This window comes from Strix aluco, chromosome 1, assembly GCF_031877795.1.
Source record: "Strix aluco isolate bStrAlu1 chromosome 1, bStrAlu1.hap1, whole genome shotgun sequence".
Taxonomy (NCBI): domain Eukaryota; kingdom Metazoa; phylum Chordata; class Aves; order Strigiformes; family Strigidae; genus Strix; species Strix aluco.
Genome location: NC_133931.1, coordinates 135,049,118 through 135,066,642, shown reverse-complemented (window position 1 = coordinate 135,066,642; position 17,525 = coordinate 135,049,118). Strand labels below are relative to the sequence as shown.

Here is a 17,525-nt window from a genome sequence, read left to right as displayed (position 1 = left end):
AAAGAAGTTGTTTGGGCTGAAGGTATAACCTTTAGTGGGGGACCCTCTTCTGTAATTCTCACCCCCCAGCCCCAGGGAAGCAAAGAAAAACTCACGTTGTGGAGGTGGAGGGAGTTTCTCTGTCCGTAGAGTGAGAAGGGTGTTGAGCCGGTACGGATCAGATACTGTGAGACATAGGAGGCAGCTCTGCTGAGCAGAAATCAGGTTGCTGGATACGTTTTGTGTATAAATAAATTTCTTCACATGATCAATCAAATACAGCCACTGCCGAAGCATTTTTAAAGTCATCTTAGCATGTGGCATTTGGTTGCTCAAACAAAATTTCCCTTTGAATTAATGGGAGGAAGCTGGAGTTATGTTAAGCTTTGCATTGTTTGCTACTTTACTTAACATGTGTCCAACTTATTTTTTTAAGCCTGTACCCCTCAAATCTTGCCTTTATCTGCTAAAGTGCTACTGTTCTGTTAAACGCTGGCTTACCTTTGCTGTACCTGTGGTTTTGAGTGGCTGCAAGGGTGTAGTAAAGAAATGGCGTGAGAAACATTATCTGACAGTGTCACAGACTTCTTGGAGCTTCTTTATGCATCTTCTTCCTTATGGCAAGACTTCATCATTAGAGGTCTCTTCTAAACAGCATCTGCTGATTGCAGGCAGAGTGCATGGTAGCTTTTCCGTTTTGCTAAATAACTTAAATAATTTATCCTATCAGAGTGAATTACTGCACTTCACTAAACCAGATAGCTGTTAAAAACAGCATTCATGTACTGAAATGTTAGGATTAAAATTAGAGAGATTAAAAAGAATTGCATTAAAAAAAATAGTCATTAACCCAAATTCAGACTTGTTGAGTTTTCTTATAAATCTTTTCGAGAATTTTTTCCATTTACTCAGAAACTGTTTCAAGAAAAATTTATTGAGAGTATTCATAACAACATTTTGTGGGGAAAAAAGAAAAAAATTTTTCATCCCCAGGACTCTGATAGTATACCTGTACAGCAACAATTTATTTTTGTTTTTCTCTAGAAGTTCCTGTACATATACCAACCAACAATCATGGTCACTTTTAAAGTTGCACTTTGTAACAGGTTTTTTCTTTTCACCTCTGGCTTCAAAGACTATTTTTATTATTATTATTATTAAATTACAATATTAAAGCCAAAACTATTCTATAAGTTGAAAATCAGATATGTTATCCTACATATGGAACTGTGTCCAAACATAGTCATGTATGCATACATCTTTTGTGTAAGAGTACAAAGTTCAGTTAGGGCTTCTATTAACCCACAATTATCGTTACACAACAAGTCAATGATTCTTGGAAAATAATTTGTGAACTGTGAATGAAAAGCCCCATTGAAGCTGGTCACTGCTTTTGGTGATAAAGAAATTCTCCTAATATGGCTATTTTATTAATGCTGTTGTATTTCAAAGTTCCTTAGCCACAGCTTACACAGTATTATCAAAGGAACATTTATTTCTTCATTTCAGTTGGTTTCTTTATCTTAAATAAAGGTCAGGAGAGCTTCCTGGAGAGTTACTCTGGCAAAGGTTATGGAGTTTCAGAGATGTACTTGGATATAACGTATGTAGCTGTGGGCTCTGCAAAACAGAAACGGAGATCAACATAACCAAAGCCACGGGGAAATTACTGCGGCAGAAGTAGCACAATTGTGACTGTTTTCTCTAGGATCCAAACCTGCCTTCAAACTCTATTATAATGACTTACTATATATAATCTATAAGTCTGTACAGTGCTCACCCTGTTACTGGCAGCAGCCTGGCAGGAGCACTTGGCTCTTTTTTTTTTTTTTTTTTTTTTTTCCTTTCTAACGTGGGAGTGGGTGAGGAAGCCTCCATAGATTCAGTGTTTAATACACTTAATTGTTCCAGAAATGGCGAGGGACAGAAGTGTAAACCAGTGAAGGAGGTCACAGCCGCTTTAGTTCAGAGACAACCAAACTGTGGTTGGCTGCACAAATTTCATTTATGCAGCTGTATATAGGTAGGGGGTGCGTGTGTGATGTGCATAGTATAAAAAAAAAACTGAAGTGCTTTCACTGAAACAGTTACAGTCTGCAGTCCAGGTACAAAAATTAGTGACATTTTATTTCAAGCTTTGTTGCTTGAGAAATGGGCTTTAAATCTGAGGTAATTTGTGGTCTTAAATTGAAACTTGTAACATTGAAAGAAGTCGTAACTTTGGTAACAGTAGCAGTGCTGGAAAGCTGTGGTTAAAACTATCTTGCCTAGAAATCAACAACTTAGTCAACTCTTGAAGCAAAGATGTGGAAGGTAGTGGAGGAACTGATACTGCCAAGATCATGTGCTGTGTCCTAGGCCTAAGCAGGATTAAATGCCCCTTAAAGTGCCATGGGCTTTGCGTTACTTTTCTGTGATAATGATTTTAACTAGTGAAACTGCACTGGTATTAGTAACTAAGGGAAACATTTAGTTTAGATTAGATATACAGTCCACTTTATCCACTTAGGGATTTAACTTCAAAGCTAGCTTGGGACCATGAATATTTCAATTATGAGTTGCTATTCAACTTAAATCAGTTTTCAAAAGCAAACATAATATATATATTTATAGTTAGGTGTGGGCTTTGGATATTATGAGATCAACAGCTAGCATAACTTCATGTGATATTATTGATGTTGCTGGAATTATGCATATTTCTACTAACTAAGGATCCAGCATGACAAGCTTCCCCTTAATGCTTTGAACTTCAGTGTACCTGTTTAAAGTTGGATTTATTTTGTTACTCCATTATGTCTTCTGGAAAGAAGTCCTTCCTACCATAATGATTTTAGAAATGTCTGCACTTCCAAACCTTTCTTTTTTGTCACAGTGTCCAAAGCCCCATCTTGTCCATCTTGTATTACCTTTTTATTAAATATTTTTTTAACTTTGCATACCTATCACAAAGAATGTTTCTGTAGTTTAGCTCAGAGTGAGTGGAATGAAGAGCAGATAACAACTAGCCTGTTTGGATGAAATTTGAAAAACAAATCACAGTTTAGTTTCTTGCAACCTTCTGCTTTCTGCAACAATTGAACATTTTGAGTTCTAAGGGAGAAAAATGTGTATCAAAAAGATTTTTTTTTTTTTGCTTGCAATTACACTAAAAATATCACAATTGCATATTAAATAGTGTAATTGTCTTACTCTTTCATTTCCATTCTCAAAAGAAATAAGAATTTCACAGAAAGAGGAGGGAATCACTTTTACAGGCATTTACTTGGAAATTCTATGTTAGGCAGGTTGGTTTTGCCGCATTCTGAATCTGCTTCTACACTTCAGCTGACCTGTTTGCTACATATTCAGTGACTTCCTCATTACACTTCCTTTAGCAATTACGTGAAAAGTTGTGTAAAGTAAAAATACAAAGTCCGTTTCTCCAAAAAGGTGAATGCTTTTTTTTTTTTTTTTAAAAAAAATCAGCATTCCTTATGTGACACTTTTTCCAAATTCTTATCTAATTCATGAGACTTAGTTAAGCTGTTTTTCTGTCCGGACAAAGTCGGTATTCACATGTGGAGAAGGGTGACCTGTGTTAACTTCCTCAGATAAGGTTTCCTATTGTTTCAAGTCCATTTTCATATACTGAGGAGGAGCCAGATCCTGAACTGGTTGTAATCAGTGGTGAGGTTTTCAGATACTGTAGAACAGCAAGGACTTTCCAATCTAGGAGTAAAAATGAGTAGTGTTCAGTTTGCTTGAAGTCAGTAGTTGTTGAGGTGAAGATTGCTTGCTCCCATTGTTTGGATGGTTTCTATGACAGACACGAGGAAGTAGGTAGGATTTGCTGATGTTTAAAGGATGTAGTTGGCAGAGAAAACTTGGTGTTGTCAACAACACGTTGATTTGTAGTTCAACCTTGGTACAATTGGTTATAAATGGGGATTACCCTGCACCAAACCAGATTGCCTGTTGTCTTAATAGCATAATAGTGTTTTGTTTTGTTTTAATAATGTGTGTTTACATTGGTCTGTCTTCCAGAGTTGTTTTTTCCTCTTTCTTCTTTTGCCCTAAAATGTAGGTTACCCATATAAAATTCATTACAAACTCTAGCTTTTTGCTTTGTATTTGTTATTGAATTTCTGCTAATGAGGATTTGTGCTGTGCTTCACCTTCTTGATCAGTTTCCTTCCTTCTCTTTCATTTTGTTCCTGTATCGTTTCCCCGACCATCACAATCTTAACTTAACACTGCCAAGGGGTAAATGTTAATGTTAGACCGCAGCTGTTGACAGTAAGTGGGAAGGGCAGGCTGTAAAATCTGTGCTCCTCCATGTCTGATTAAACTTTAAGATCGGAAAAATACTTTTTTAGAGGTGATTTTGTTGCTGATCTTTCGCGACCTTTATTCTTTCTCTTACCTCTGTTTTTTTCCTCCAGGTTTAGCAAAGGCGCTCTTTCAATGTAGATGCCAGGAGCCTTAAATTATTCAGGGATGTGCTTTTTAGATGCTCTGGCTTGCAATCTTTAAAAGCCTGTTAAAGAGAGATTCTTTACATAGGCTTCAGGTAGCTGTATTCTTCTGTCATTTTAACTAATGGCTTAGGATATTCCAAATGCAGTTTAAATTAGAAAAAGCTTTAATATTTATTTACATGTTTGCAGCATACGGAATCATGGTTGTTTTATTTTTTTCACTGTCAGGTGAAAAATGCTGTTTTATTTTCTTTTTCTTTCTGTGACTTAAGTTTCAAAAGTGAATTTCAGAACTAGAATAGCATTTCCTGTTTGCTTTAGTATAGCAAGAGCTGATGAGCAATTGGTAGAGCTTAGTTTTCACTTATTTTGACATATTTTGGAGAAAAAATCCCACACAATTAAAACAAAGTAGAAAGCACCAGAATAACGTAAGTTCTGATGGGCCTACTGAAGTCAAAAGGAGATCTGTTTACTGGGTTTGTTTTTGTTTATGATGCAGAATGGTTTGATTTTTTTTCATCTTCTAGAAAAATGTTTAGTGGACTGAAAAAAATGACAACATTTTTTAATGTGATGATTCACTACGTAGGCAGCTGGTAGTCATGTCTTGGTAGTGCACAATGTCCTAGAAATTGCAGTTGGTAGTGTTTTGGTTTTCTGTGTGTGGCAAGTTGCACACACCAGTGTGTTTTCACGCATTTTTTTTTTTTTAATATAAATTTCCTTTTTTTTTTTTTTTTAGAGCCTGTGTGGCTGGAATCACCTTTTCTTTAAGTGTAGCTCTGCAAGTGTGGTACTGCATCAGGCATTCTGACAGATATCCTACAAGGTGGTGCTAGTTATTCTTGGTGCTTAGCTATTTCCTTTCTGCTTCGGCTGTGTTTTGTTTCTTGCCACTTGTCTTGAAACTACTTCCTTTCATAGGTCAGACATTGTCAGATACAGAGACATTTACTTATTTATTTTAGTGAATGCCTGACTGTGATGGATCCTTTCTAAAGGTCTGTGAGAGTTGGGGCTCTGTGGTTTGTTCCTGCCCTTAGCTTTGCATGACCTTGGGCATGTTGCTTAACATCTTTGTTTCTCGGTTTGAAGTAGGTACAGAAATGCATGTATCACTCTGCTGTGAGATACACAGCTTTCTTAATGATCACTTATCTAGAGATCTCAAAAGCATTTTACAAAGAGAGTCCAATGCAATTGCTGTTGTAAGAGCTGGAGAGGTCAGACTGAGGAGTCGGTGCTGACCACCTTATCTCCCTTCATAGTTGCCTTAGATAGCCTCACTTCTTTCATTGTGTCCCTGAGCACTTGTTTCCTTTGTTTAAAGCAGGACTGAAACTGTTACCAGCTGTTAACTTTTTTTTTCTTTTGTTTTTAATTCTCATTCAAAAGAAATTAGGAATTGGTGTCTTTCAGAGGAATTTGTGGGCTCATTCTGTGGTTCATCGCAGGGCATTAGCCTATGCTAATATGGGGTTTTATGGATTTTTTTTCCTCCTCCTTCCTCTAGAGGATTTTTGGAAATATTTAAATCTGCCATGCGACCTTTTCCATAATTGCAAGATTTAATTCTTTAAAAAGTTTCACCAAGAGGCAGACTGTCGACCGTAATGCCTTTAACTTGTGATCTTAACAGTAGAGAATTTGTGGGTTTGCTTTGATTTTAATAAGCAGTTTCTGTTTATTTGCTTTTTTGCTTGTATTTTTATACTAAATTGCCAGCTTTGATGGTGCAAGGGCTTTAGGTTCTCCTGGATTGTATTAGTGGTAGTGGCTCACAGATTGTGTAAACACCGATGGTGGTAATAGCACTGTGAAACAAATGACAAGACTCCATCGAGTACATAGCTTTTCATTTTTAAAACTTTTAAAGTGGAAGTTATTCCTTTCAGAGTGCCCTCCATGCCATGATGTGAATTTTATTGCTAACGAAAAGGTACCTCTGGGCATCCCAGCAGAGACAGCAGCCACGTTATGCAGATGGAGTTTAACCGCGCAACTGCTCTGAACCTGATGGTCTCCAGCTCTCCAGGGCATGGAGGAGCCCAAGCAGCTGGACAGGGCTGCTCTTGTGGGGTTTTGTCCCCTTGTCTCCCCCCTCGCCTTCCATTGGCATGTCCCTGCTCAGCCAAGCTGACTTAGTTTCCTTTCCGCAGAGCACCATCCTCATTTGCTGTTTTACTGCAGATTAAAGGCTTTGGTTGCATGTGGAGGTTATCAGCTAATGAATAAACTTCAGTCATCCTGTCCTGTGATAAATCTGTCTCGTAGATCAAAGATGAAGCATGTAGACCTTTTTTCTTTCAAATGGTAATTTCTTAAGGCTGTCAGATCACTTCCTAAGGTCTGTTTACATAAAAACAAAAACATTAAACATATTTTATTCAAAATGTTGAATTTTCAGTTGTGAAAAAACCTTCTATTTCCTTTCTGAGGAAGCCTCCCCTCCTCCCTTCCCCATAAGGACTCTGTGAAGATCCCATCTGTGGAAATACAGGCAAGCCTCACATTGTAACTTGTAGTCATGGCAGTATTTTCTTAACACTACAGTTATTTCTGTTTTAAAACAGATAGTTGTTTAGTTAATTTCATCAGGAGTATGTATATGTATTAGAGCATCTGCTCAGTTCCAGTTGTATTAAACAAAGTATGCAGAAATTTCTTTCAACTGTATTTTCACACAGAAACGAAACAAGGCAGATTGAAGGGTCTTTGTGATTCTATTTTAATACAAAACTGTTATTCTCCTTAAACTGCTTTCCATGCAATGTTTTCACAAAATGTGTTTTGTATTCCAAGAGCAGCCTAAATAATGATTTGAAAATCCATAAACTCTGGGATGGTGTAAAATAAGGAGGCAGTCTGCAAGTTGAGTCCATCCACTTCTATTTATTTCATATGTTTCTTTAGGTAAAACGGATGTACAGTCTGTATCATTTTTTTTGCCTCAGCAACTGAAGACAGAAGTCAGGTTCTCCCACGGGTTGCCATGAAGTTTTCAAAGGGTGTAGCAGGAAAAAAAAGGGAGGAGAGAGTGACCGTCTTCAAAACATCAGTTCAGCATTGGAGAGTCCGTGACACATTCATGTCATGTAGGACCAATATTGCTAGCCTTCTGTAAGCATACAGGAAAAATAGCCCATGTTTCAGGTTCTGTGTCCTTTTGTTTTGGTCTTACACATTTCAGTACTGTGAAGTAATTACAGTGGAGCCATTTATAAGCTATAAATTTGCATAAATGATGATATTTATTAATTTTTTTTGGTTTTAGAAGTCATCAGTGATTTTTCTAGGAATGAGCTAAACCTAGTCTAAACTGGTAAATGGAAAACTGACTACTTTTTCAAGGCATGTGCTCCAGTTTTTTCTCTGACAGGGATTCTTTTCCTTTCACTTATTCTTCATGTTCTCCTTGTCTTCAATACATTACTCTTACCTGTTCCTGGATTATAGTTTGACCTTGATGAGGTGAACAGAGAAGTGAACTGTCTTGGTTAAGGATATCTTTATTCTTACGTATCTATTTGTTCTGTAAACTGAGGATTATGCATGTTAGAAAAGAGTGAATCATTATCAGCTTTATTTCTGGTTGTCTTTTTTCCCGTGGCTGTTTATGAACTTATTCAGCAAATGTGGTTGCCAGTAAGTTAATGTAGTGAAATATTTTTTAGCAGTGACATTTACTGCCAAGTCCTGCAGTCACTGAATAGGAAGGTTACTGACTGGCCAGGTTTTTGTCTTTAAATTTATATATTACGAGTCGTCATCAAGGACATTTGAAAAATAACGTGTGCAAAACAATTCCCAGTCTTGCTAATTTGATCCTCTTTGCTCAAACATTGTTTCCTTTCTGCTTCCAATGTATACCTAAAAAAGATAAACTGTTTAATTTTTTTAATACTCTGTCTTCATGCTGAAACAGAGTGCAATGTTTCCTTATTAACCTATCCATAAATAAAATTTCACATGACTAAAGCACTAACATAAATGGAGACAAAAGAGACTTTGAAAAGTGTCAGTATTCAGTAAAGACAAAAAGTTTCAAGCATTTGGGATTAGAATTTGGGAGCTGGATTTATGCAAGTGTACGAGTATATGCACGGTGTGTACTCGGTGTGTGTGTATATATGTATTTTGTATATACACGTATGTATGTATGCATACATGCATATAAGAATGCCAAGTAATTGTCAGTCTTACTGATTGCATGCATGTGTAAAATAATCATACAACTTCAGTAACAGTTGGCTTCAGAAAAAATGTGCGGTGCGTGTATTGGTAATGTGCGTTCAGTTGCGAGTCTTGTATACAGTAAGAATTCTTTAGGTAGCGGCAGAAGCCTTAAGTATCTGTGCTGAGAACCAGAGCCTGGTTGCAGGTGGTCAAAATTCCACCAGCTCCAGAAAGAGCACTTTGCTAAGAGTCTTTGAATACCGGGCTACTTATTTAAGTCCTGACTTTATGTTCCCAGACCCAACCACTTCTGACAATGGCTTCTTTGTTTCCCTGTTGAATCAGTGATAAAACTTGTGAGCTGAATTTTATTGTTTACTTATTTTGCTGGCCCACACCTTTTCCAGTGGAGACTGCAGTTTTTGCAGTGTCTTTTTGTAGTGAACTAAAGATTTAGATTTCAGCTTTGCTTTAATGAATTATAAACTAGATCTGTTAAGAGTTGCCTTACTGGTAAGCATTTGTGAAAATTTAACATTGGAGCATGAAGGACACATGTAGTTAGAGTGGTGACAGTCTCATTCTTCCAGTGAAGTAAACAAAAATCCCATTAGCTACTCTCAGTTAGTGTACACTTGATTCATGAATGTATACCTGTTTTTATTGTTAAAGGCAAAATCAAATTAAAAATCATCGTCTCAAAATACAATTCTGTTCCTTTTAGTGCCCAGCAGAGTTGCTAAAATAAAAACAAATTGTAAATAATCTCTTAAATTAGTTGTTTAACTCATGCTAGAGAGTGCTCACTGTGTAGTCCGTTTCATTATTTATTGGCTTCTCTTGCTTTTGCATATTCTTGATTAGCTAACTGACAGATGGCCATGATTATCCTTAAGGATAATCTTTATTATGATGCTCTTTTATTATGAGGATATTCCTATTTTTGTAGGGAAGTGAAGTGACAGTGGTTATGAATGTCTGAAGGTAGGCTCCTAAGACTGAGCGACTTCAAACTAGAATCAACCTTCTAACACCAGTTGTTTGTTATGAACAATGAATGGCAGAACCAGAGATTAAATCCAGTTTCTTTCACATTTTGTCCAGCTGCAAGTACAACATCAGCAGCCTTCACATCTATAGCTGGCTATTAGCTTTTTGCATGAATACATCACAAAAGAACCACAAATAATATCTAAATAACTGGATTGATGTAACCTGAAACTTTACTGTAAGAGGGGAAATGAGGCAGAAACAATTCCTGTTTGTTTTCTGCTGTGGGTGTGCTTTCCTAAATATCAAGTGGATGATACCTTTAAAACAATAAATACAAAAAAATATGAAATGATTTTATTTTAAAGCTTGTTGTTACTTCTGGCAAAAATATGTGTTATAATTGCCAAAGTTTTCTTCATAATTCTGTTTCTACATAACCTATTAAAATCAAGTCTCAAAACCCTCAAGCTGCAGATTTACCTGAAGTGGAAAGTGTACGTGTGTGTGTATAAAACACTGGGATATTATCTCACTTGGATATTCTAGTAATGGAAGTTACGTAGTACTTAGCCATTACGTCTTACAATTTAAATTAAATTTTGGAAATTGCTGCAAATGGAAATCCTGTCCTCAGAAAAGCACACAGACCCTGATTTAGTGGCCAGCTCTTCTCTTTGCATTTAACTTTATTGATAATTCCCAGGTAGGAATACAATTTAAGTTTTCTCTCAGGCTTAGTTTTACATTAAGACCTTCCTTTTTGGCAGGAGCTCTAAAGGTGGATCGCCTCGCACCTTGCCTGGGAGCCTTTGGAGCCACATACATTATAAGTAATTGTAGGAACGAATGCCCCATATCTCCTCCCAGGATTTGAACACTGAAAGCTAATGCAGATGAAGAGCAACTCTGTTTCTCTGTGGGGTCCTGGTGGTTGCAGATGCAGTATAGAGGGATTAAAAAGTCTTTAGATTTCCCCCCCCCCCCCCCCCCCTACAATCATTTTACACTATCCACAGGTTTTAGATCAATTGCTACAGAACCCAGCTGGTTTAATTTTTATTAGGTTACTGCTTCCTCCTCCAGAGAGCCCTAAGCCTCTGTTTATTTTGGGGGCAGGGGGAGAGGGAGAGCTCTTCCTCTTGCCTCACCTACTCTCCTCAGACATCAAAGCAAGCCAGTTTGCTCCTTCTAGCTTAATCCTCCCTTTCTCCCTCCCACCAATGTTCTGCAAATTTCCTTCTATTCTTCTCAGAGTTATCCAGTGTCCGTGGTATTTGTCAGCAGGTTAACTTTTGCCCTGTCGGTACTTGCTGGGAGACAGAGCCCCTCTGGCAGCACTTTCCCTCCACTGCCACTCTCACACAGCAGGACAGGTAACTGTCTGGAAAGGAAGAAGAGCACTGCATGAAGGGGACATAAATCAGAATAAAACGGTGCCCGTGACAGCATTTCTATGAGATTGCTGCTTTCACAGGCTAAGAAACTCTGCCCGTAACCCACTGCATGAAAATACCTTCTAGACAATTGTTAACTAGAAGCTGGAATCTTTTGGGAGTGGAGAAGAGGGGCCAGCTAACCAAAATCATGTGAAACCATTCCTTTGCTTGGGGGTAGAAGAGTAGAGACAGCCTTCTAATATGATGTGGCAGTTCAGCCGGTTAACAGTGGCCCAAATACAGTGTCCATTTAGGCCAAAGGACCTTCAGTGTCCTAACAAGGTGTTTACTATCAGCCTCTTGAAAAGTTTGCCTTGGAATTGCTCCATCTTTGCATCTTTGGGTTTAGGGAGTAAGTTAACTTTTATTGGTATTTACTGAAAGATTCCCTCACCCCCCCTTCTCTAGCCAGGTGGCTTACCCTTTCAGATGGGCTTTTTAATTTTTGCTGTACTGAACATAGTTACAGACTTCAATTTTCAACCGGCATGATCCTTTTAAATGAGAAGCCAAGTGGCTACAAATATCTGAATTATCTCAGTCGTGCTTTCAGCACTTCCAGCATCAGAAAGCTGCAGGTGTACCCTCAGTAACTCTAATGAATATTTCAGAAATTGCAACTGCACAGACAAGCAAATGAGGGATATCTTGCACTAAAACCAGGGTTTTATAGCACTGAACTAATTATTAAGCTGTATGGGTGCAAACTCTAATACTCTTCCACACTGGCTGGCAACCCCTTCACCTCTCAGGAAGGCTGCATCCGTCATGGTGGGGGGATCCTGGGTTAGCTGCCCAGAAATAGCTAAACTGGCAAAAATTTTTACTGTTTTAGCACACAAACTTTAGAAAACCACATTTCGGTTAAAGAATGACATTTATTTCTATTTTTGAAGAAGCATCTTGAAGAATTTCTTTGTTGAACAGGGGCAGGAGTGTCATGTTTAGGAGTCAAATATGCTGTGCTGTAGGGAAGTGGCATATGTCTGCATTATAATGATGATTTTGTTGGTCACTTTTCCCCATGTATTAATGCCCTCATATAAACCTGCTTTATGGATAGTGATGCAACTTTGATGTGCTGTAGGTACAATGAATCCATCTCTGTTCTCTACTTCAACCTTTTTTTTTTGGCCTTACCTGTTCTCAAAGGCTTTATGTTAGTGTCAGATCATGATAAAGATAGGGAAAAATTATGGTGGATATATAGAATTAACATAATCTAGAGATGAACAGGTGATTCGATTAATTTAAAATTTATTTTAATCAATACTCACTTTTTGTCTTTTACTCGTTAATCTGTAATGCTTTTTGTTTAAAAAAAAAAAAAAAAAGGAAAAAAACTTCTCTTACTCCAAAGCAAGAGGAAGTTATTTTAACAAACAATGCTTGTTAATACGGATTCATTACTACAGGTTTTAAGGTCCAGAATTTCCCAATATCAGTTGTAGGAAAATGTGCTGTCATTTTCCATCTTGAAACTCTGTAGTAGTAAACAGGAATAAATTCCAGCTTTCAGTGCATCTTCACCTTCGGGTTCATCTTCACCTGCTTGCTACTTTTTCCTGATTCAAATCCAGAATCGATATTTTTTTCTTCTCGTACCATGTCATCTGAGAACAGACCATGCAGACTTTAGGCCAAAATTGTGGGTTCTTGTCCTCATCTTTTGTTCTTCTCCTACCCCATCCTTTCGCACCTCCTGAGGATTTTAAAGACTATACTATTATGTAGCATTCATGCAATGCAGTATTCAAGTAGACCGTTAATTGACATGCACAGTATTGTATGCTCTAGGCTGGAAGACAAAATAAGCAATTTGCTTTATTTTACAGAGTGAGTTCTAACTGTTATTAAAGTGCATTTGTAGTTGCATATTTTCCAGTAAAGGTGACAGATTACTTCAAAGCTGGTATTTTCTTTTTGTTAAACAAGGTTCTCAAATAGATCCATCTTGCCCACGTATTCTATTCTTGCCAGTTGGCTTTGAAAGCTGGTGCTTGGGCTCATCGTTCAGAACTAGCTTCCAAAAAATGAGGTCCCATGCTGTTTCTATCTATTGAGCTGGTAGGGACTGGAAGGATCTGATCTGAAGCCAAGGTGAAGACTGAATTGATGGAATCATATATAACGGGTTTGCCAAGTACTGCCCAGTCATGAAGTTCCACTTTCTGGGAAAGAGGGCTGAGATGAGGGGTGATAGAGCATTCGCTATGATACCAGCTATCCTCAGATTTCCTTCCCTGGACTTAAAGCCAGGCCACCACGTAGGAGAGAACTAGCTTTTTATTGAATGCATTTTTACACATTTACATCTTGTTCCTCTCTTCTGCATGCTGCTTCCCCGTTTTCTGCCCAGTTACACATATGCATTTGAAAAGAAAAAAGCTTACTGCCCTTTATTATGGTATTACATGTAATTTGACCATACATAATATATCATTGCAGAGGCATGCTTGCACACTTGGTATGCGTATTTCCATTTGACACACACCCACAAACATGTACACAGACTCTGTTTCAGGTGAATGGTCACCACGCAGTGAGGATGGAGGCCAGTTGTCTTTAGGGCCAAATTCTGCATCTTAAGCTAGTTCTAGCTTTCTAGAGGCAACCATAAGATGGAAAATAATACCGAGATCATGCACCACTTCAAAAAACTACCTGACAGGATTGCTTAGATTTCCCCCCCATCCCCCTTTTCTAGCAGCTTTCATTTATGAGATAGTGAAAGCTCAGGTCTCTTGTCTGTGTTCAGTTTTTATATAAACTGCCTGGATAGTCTCTGAAACCACAGTGATGATACACATCTGTGTCAGATATCCAGTTTGACACCAGCCTCTTCCAATATCTGGCAGAGAGCAAGACCTAAATGAAATCCAGTTGACTGGAGCTCAGCTAAGATCTGATTGAGGTGACTTTGATAGATCAAATGTTTCAAGAACTTGGTGGAGTCTGCGTAGATTCTGTTCACCCACTCTTACATCAGTCCACAGTCTTCAAGTCTTGCTCATCTTTGCAGCTGTTGCAGTGGTCAGAAACAAAAGGGGTTTTTTTCCATTGTCTAGGCAAGAGATTGCCTAGGGTAAAAGTAATTGCAGATTGTGCCTCAGTCATCTGTGCTTGCAGTCACTTCTGTCTTTCAGCTGTTCCAGTGGTCTGTAGTGTAGGCTTTAATTCAAAATTATTGGGAACAGTTTAGCTGGGAAGACTCTGTTACCAGCCTTTACTAAAGTCTTTGCATCCTCCTACCTCTCTTCATCTGTCACCTCTCCAACATGATGTTTTTATTTCACTTTTTGTTAGTATACTAGTCTGCATGCCACGTTCAGCTGAAACAGTAGTAACCTCCAGAGTATGAAGAAATGGTCAGCTTGGTCTAGTACCTGCTTCAGCTAACTTCTGTGCATCCCAAAGATTACCAGGAAAATTAACTTATAGTGGAATGAAATGGAAAAAGCACCCTGCTTTGGCATCCCATTGTCTTTAATCAGATGCCTATTAAATGGTTGTTGAAATTCAGAGTGCAGCTATCTACAAAGGTCTGTAGCTCAAATCATGAGAAATAAATAATCAATAAATAGCTTCCAGAATGCAGAAGGCTATTTTTCCGTAAGTTAAATATGCATTTTTGAAACCTCTTCAGAAAATATGTATAAAGCCTGGCATTCCCACCTAGGTCATGTAGAAAGTATTCATTACATCAAATATGCAAATACCTATACTGAATGTATGGCTCAAGTGGTAAGTAACTGTTGCAGAAATAGAGCATTTCGGGCCTCATAGGAACTCACAATGTTGTGTTTGGATTTTTTTTTTAAATGTCTACTGATAAAGAGCACCTAGGTCATTACTATCAACTGAGAGGTAACCAGCACTTTAGCCTAGTTGATGAACTGTTCAATAAACTGTTACTTTATTGAAAGTAGATTTTTTTTTTTATTAAAATGCCTACCTGTTGTACTTACAGCATAAATAATTTGTTTGAATCATCAGGTGAGTGCTGTTAAGTTATAGTGAATGAGGAAAATTGCAAAAACACGAATTAGGGTCCCTGTCCTTAAGTGTATTTCAGTTTGCATTTTGATAGCAGTTTAGAAATGTTATCGCCTGTTTTGTCACAGACATAATTCACATCTTTCTTCAGGCACTGTAAACAAGAGAAATGGTTTAATGGCTCCATAAAAGGCACTCTGTGCTGATAGCTGAGATTAGACCCTTTAGTAATGGATTTTTGTGTGTTGGGGGAAGGGGAGGGCTTGGCAGAGGTAAATGTACTGGAAAAGAATCTTGGAGAGACACTGATGTATCTGAAGTGCCTGCTGCATTTCTGTGTGCATTGGGAGATAGATTTAAAGTGTGACAGTGTTGGCTTTATCAGTATGGGGCCTTCTCTTCTTGCTTTTGAAATTTTCCCAAGTACTAACTTGGGTCACCTCAGTCAGTCTAGCACCTGGAGTTGTAGTTGTATTAACTTAAATATTTTTACATCTGTCTTTTCATCTTGCTGTTAGAAAGTCAAACCTCCTCCATTCAAATGTGTTCAAGAAATCTCTCTAAACTTACATTGCATATTAACAGTTTTGCTTCAGTTGATCATAAAAATGAATGAGTGTACTTGCTAAATCAGGTTTAGAGGGTGATTTAAGAGCATAAATGTGAAAAGCAGTTCAGAAACATGCAGCAGAAATCTTTAGGACATGACTTACTGTGACTTCCCAGTTACTTCCTTTTCTCTGCAGGTACACAAAAGCCTTGCACTTAATACACATGAATGTAGTATAACTTAGGAGACATCGGAATTCACTAGCACAAGCAAGGTTACTGCTGTCAGTTGATTTTATACCGTATGGTAAATGCTCTTGCCCCACAAGTGTTGATAATAAGACGTCTTTGTCTCTTTGGTTAGTGGAGTCAAGATTGCCTGTATTAGCCAGCGTCATTGAATTACTAGTAATATTTCATGCCTTTTAACAACATGTTTAAATCAATCCTTCTACAGAAAATAAAATCACATTTTGCTTTGTGTTCTGTGCAGGAATCTGAAGTTTGAAACTTATAACTTCTTGCTCAAAGGATAAATGAGTTGCAATTTCACATAAAATACTTCTCATTTCTTCTTCATCTTGAATTATCGTCTCTTGAATTGAAAAATATTTTAAACCATTGCTTTTATATTTGATGCAGTGCATTTCTGAGGCTTTCTCAAAAGAAAAGATTCAGTTCTATCTGTACAGAGGTGGTACATTTCCTGTTTCTCAGGTTAGAAAGTGTATCAGTCAGTCTCCTCTGAGACAAACCAATTCCTCCTTTATTTCAGAGTTCTTAATAAAATTGTTCTTTGTTTGAGTCTTAAACTAGGTGTTATTATGAACAAAATGTTTGGGGATTAAGCTGTTGATGGATAGCAAAGGAGAACAGCACTTCAAAACGAGGGGTGGCAGGTTTCACCCTATGGTTTTGCATGTTCTGTGCGAGTTTGCTTTGTGGTGAAATTATTATTGTTTTTATAAAATCTAGGTCTGTGCAACAGCACGTTATGTATAACATGAAAGCCCTCTTACTCTGCAGATATAGATAGATATATTTATGCACAGAGAATATGCATACAGTAACATATTATACCTTAATCAATTTGCTACAGATGGCAGCAGTCTTTCTGCTTGCCTTATATTTGCATGTTGGCTTCGGAGGAGCTCCAGACAGGGTCTGCGGTTTGAGTGCATTCTGATACTGATAAGCCTGACTTTCCCCAGTAGTTGAGATGAGGTGTTGAAGCCATCCATCTAAATACGTGTTGTAAGATTGTTTGCCTTTCAAGTTCAGAGGTAGTTATCTGTAAGTAATCACTCGGGATGAAATCTTGGCCCTGGTCACTTCTTAAGAAGATCGTTATTAAGGCAGAGTGCCTGTTACTTTAATAGGGTTGAGACTCTGTTCTGGGGTTAAATAAAATGAATTTGCCATCAGGAAGAAAGAAGTGGTGAGGAGCTGGTTGTTTGAAATGTCATTTTGTTAATTTGGATGTGTTGGTAGCTTGGTATGCTGCACTAAAATTAGATTGTATAAATAAGCAACCTTGCTCTCCTCAGAAGAAAATGGATTGAAAACATAATATAAAATCCAGTTTAGCAAAATGGTGTATTTTTAAAATCTGTTTTAATAGGTGCACTATAAAATGTGTCACACTAAAATGAGGAGTGACGGGTGGAGGGTTTCAGTGATGACACGAGAACTGTTTTGAATGTTTGAAATTTTATTGTTGGAATAAGTCTGTCATCTTCAGCCACACTTAAGATGTGGTTTGAAAGGTCAAGTAGCCGTCAAGAAAGCCCCCCCCCCCCAATGCAGTAAGTATTTTTCTCAGACTTTTTTCCTTTCTGCTTCTAAAAGTGTACACTAAGGAGTTACAGATAAAGCTTAGCGTGGTGACTGTGTCAGGGAACTGCCTGAGGAAGGCTTTAAATTTTACAGCTACATT

At 37.8% G+C, this 17,525-nt stretch overlaps 1 protein-coding gene across 4 annotated transcripts in view; it reads left to right on the top strand.

Annotated features, from left to right (window-relative positions):
• Window positions 1–17,525, top strand: part of ETV1 (ETS variant transcription factor 1) — a 66,797-nt gene that overhangs the window by 13,591 nt on the left and 35,681 nt on the right. The window lies entirely within an intron of this gene.